The following is a 3,801-nucleotide window of genomic DNA, read 5'->3' on the forward strand; positions in this document are numbered from 1 at the left end:
TTTGAGATGGAGTCTCACTGTGTCACCAGGCTGGAGTGCAGTGGCGCAATCCTGCCCAATGCAACTTCCGCCTCTCGAGTTCAAGCGATTCTCCTGCCTCAGCCTCCCGAGTAGCTGGGACTACAGGGGCGTGCCACCATGCCCGGCTAATTTTGGGGGTTTCACCTTGTTGGCCAGGATGGTGTCGATATCTCGACCTCGTGATCTGCCCGCCTTGGCCTCCCAAAGTGCTGGGATTACAGCTGGGAGCCACCACGCCCAGCCCTTAATTTTTGTATCTTTAGTAGACACAGGGTTTCACCATGTTGGTCAGGCTGGTCTCGAACTCCTGACCTCAGCTGACCCACACACCTCGGCCTCCCAAAGTGCTAGGACTACAGGCGTGAGCCACTGCTCCCGGCTAGAATAAAACTTCTTCAAGTTATTTTATAGTTTGGCTTTTTCCGTTAACAAATAAATCATGACCCGGTGTTTCTCCTTCTTGATTGGCTGCTTGCCCAAAATACTCTTTACTTGTTAACAGTGTCTCAGGTTAATTTTTAGCAGAAGAAATGTGGGACCGGGAACCCCACACACAAAGCAGGATTTCCCCCATGACTTGCGCACAGTCTGTGGAGACGCGAGCAGCGGGTGCAGAGCTGCCCAGAGAAGGCCAGGGCCGCAGTCGCCCCACAGAGACGGAATAGGACGCCCGGGGTCCTGGTGGCCGGCCCAGACCCACACCCTGAGGCCGAAGGGACCGAAAGCTGAGCTGCACCTGGACTCGGGTCCCAGACCCCCGAGTCGCGCGGGCAGGCCCGGGTCCTGCCACAGCCGATTCCGTTCTGACCAGGCCGTCCCCTAACCTCCAAACCCCACCTCGGGACTTCCGACTCCGCACACTCACCATTTTTCAGCTTCTAGATATTCCGGCGTCTCCTGCAGGATACCCGTGAGCAGTCCAGAACCTGGCGCAGGCAACAGAGAGAAAAGCTACCGAAGAGGGACCTTGACCCTGTCAGAACAGGAAAGAAGAAATCCCGACCTCGCCTCGGCGAAAGCAGTCAGGCGGTGAGGAGGGCGGCAACGCGGCTGCCTCCTTCCGGCGGATAAACCGTTCGCAGGGCCCCGCCTCAGCACCCCTGATTGGATAGGGCATCAGTCCCCGCCCCTTCAGAGCAGACTGACAGCAGAAGCCCTGGGTAACGGGGCCCTGTCGAGCAGGTCGGTCGGATTCCAGTCACAGATTCTTTAAGTTCAGTCACAGATTCTCTAAGCAATGGCGCGATCTCGGCTCACCGCAACCTCCGCCTCCTGGGTTCAGGCAATTCTCCTGCCTCAGCCTCCTGAGTAGCTGGGATTACAAGCACGCGCCACCATGCTCAGCTAATTTTTTGTATTTTTAGTAGAGACGGGGTTTCACCATGTTGACCAGGATGGTCTCGATCTCTCGACCTTGTGATCCACCCGCCTCGGCCTCCCAAAGTGCTGGGATTATAGGCTTGAGCCACCGCGCCCGGCTGTTGTTGTTGTTTTAATTTTTTTTTTTTTTTTTTTTTTAAAGATGGGGTTTCACCATGATGGCCAGGCTGGTCTTGAACTCCTGACCTCAGGAGATCCACCCACCTCGGCCTCCCAAAGTGCTGGGATTACAGGCGTGAGCCACGGCGCCCGGCCTAAACTCTTTGTTATAAGACAAATCAAACAAATCTCACTGAGGCTGACCTTCACAGACTTTCTTCCTGTGTAAAAATTACAGTCTGACTCCAGCAACCCTATGTGTGTCAAAACCAAAACACTTCCCAGAAAATGTTCCCAGGCTCCAGCAGGGTAACCTCAGAAAGGAGGGAACCCCACTGTGCGCATCTGCACGTGGGTCTCCTGCTTTCCACCGCCCTGCAGCTTCTCAGAATCCACATTCTCTGCAGCTGTTCTGAGCAGCTGGACGCCATCTGCAGGGGAGGGCGAGGTGCCCCGGAAGTCCCCAAGGAGCTGTCTTTCCTTTTCTCTGCAAGCTCCACACTGGCCTCAGGCTCTGCTGCCCCCTGCAGGTTATTTAGCTGCTTCTCACTCCACTGATCAATTTCAGAGGTCAAAAACTCTCAATCCCACTGTGTGAATAAGACACCAGTAGAGTCCCTGCTTTGCTCATGATTGTGTGTATAAAATGGGGAAGATAAATTCTAAGATATTTAACTGCATTAAAACACTTCCAAATCGCGATGTCGCTGGTGGCAGCTGAGGGCTCTGAAGCAGCAGCTGCTCTAAAGCGCAAGCCAGGTGTGGGACGGGGCTCCTGGGATGCGGCGCCTGAGGTGCAGAGAGGCGGCAGCATCCATAGAGCTTGGGGATGGAGGATATGATGCCCGCCAAGGTAGTGATACCCAAAGTAGAAAGTTCGCGTTTTCGGCCGGGCGAGGTGGCTCATGTCTGTAATCCCAGCACTTTGGGAGGCTGAGGTGGGTGGATAACCTGAGGTCAGGAGTTCCAGACCAGCCTGGCCAAGATGGCAAAACTCCATCTCTACTAAAAATACAAAAATTAGCCAGGCATGTGGCTCACACCTGTAATCCCAGCTACTTGTGAGGCTGAAGCAGAAGAATCGCTTGAACCGGGACGCCGAGGTTGCAGTGAGCCCAGAACGTGCCACTGCACTCCATCCTGGGTGACAGAGCAAGACTCTGTCAAAAAAAAAAAAAAAAAAAAGTTTGTGCTTTGGGGTTGAGGGGAGTGAGGGGATAGTGCTGGGGTTAGGGGCATCCTTATGTGTGTAACGGAGGGAGCATGAAAGGGCACAAGGTTTGTAAAGTTCAAAGCAGAGTCCAGGCTGGTTCCCACTCCATGCCCTTCTGGCTTCCCCCATCTGTTACCTCCACTCAATAAAAACTTGTACTCAAGGCCGGGTGTGGTGGCTCAAGCCTGTAATCCCAGCAGTTTGGGAGGCTGAGGTGGGCAGATCGATCACCTGAGGTCAGGAGCTCAAGAACAGCTTAGCCAACATGGCAAAACTCTGTCTCTACTAAAAATACAAAAATTAGGTAGGCATGTTGGTGCGCGCTTGTAATCTCAGCTACTCGGGAGGCTGAGGGAGGAGTACTGCTTAAGCCTGGAAGACAGAGGTTGCAGTGAGCCAATATCAGCCACTGTATTCCAGCCTGGGCAAGAGTGAGACCCTGAATCAAAAAAACAAAACAAAAACAAAAAAACCTTGCACTCATTCTCCACGCCACGTGTGATCAATTCTTCCGGTACACCAAGGTAAGAACTTCAGGATACAGAAAGCCCTCTGTCCTTCCAATAAGGCAGGAGTCTAATTGAGCATGGCTCACTGTAGCTGGGAATTCCTGGGTTCAAGTGATCCTCCTGCCTCAGCCTCCCAAGTTGTGGGGACTACAGGCAAGTGCCGCCATGCGCAGCTAACATTTTTGTGGAAGAGGTGGTGTATCATCTTGTTGCCCAGGCTGGTCTCACTCATAGCCTCAAGCAATCATCTGGCTTTGGCCTCCCACAGGGCTGAGAGTAGAGGTATGAGCCACCGTGCCTGGCCTATATTACATTCAAATGTTTTTAGAGAAAAAAATTTTTTATTATGGAACACTTAACGAATTTTCGTGTCATCCTTGTGCAGGGGCCATGCTAATCTTCTCTGTATCATTCTAATTTTAGTATATGTGCTGCAGAAGCGAGCACTAGAGAAAATTTTCTAAGAGTAAGTAAATCTGATGCTTATTTCTTTTATTTGCATATTTTATACATTTTCAGGCAGTCTACGATTTTCTAGAGAAATAATGCTTATCTTTTTTTTTTTTTTTTTTTTTTTTT

General features: G+C 51.7%; 1 pseudogene; it reads right to left on the bottom strand.

Moving 5' to 3' along the window:
* Positions 1 to 3,554: 3,554 nt before the first annotated feature.
* On the bottom strand, positions 3,555 to 3,669 carry LOC116532930 (annotated as a pseudogene).
* Between the last annotated feature and the right edge of the window lie 132 nt (positions 3,670 to 3,801).

Source organism: Sapajus apella, unplaced genomic scaffold, assembly GCF_009761245.1.
Source record: "Sapajus apella isolate SASKATOON/1434 unplaced genomic scaffold, GSC_monkey_1.0 scaffold77, whole genome shotgun sequence".
Taxonomy (NCBI): Eukaryota; Metazoa; Chordata; class Mammalia; order Primates; family Cebidae; genus Sapajus; species Sapajus apella.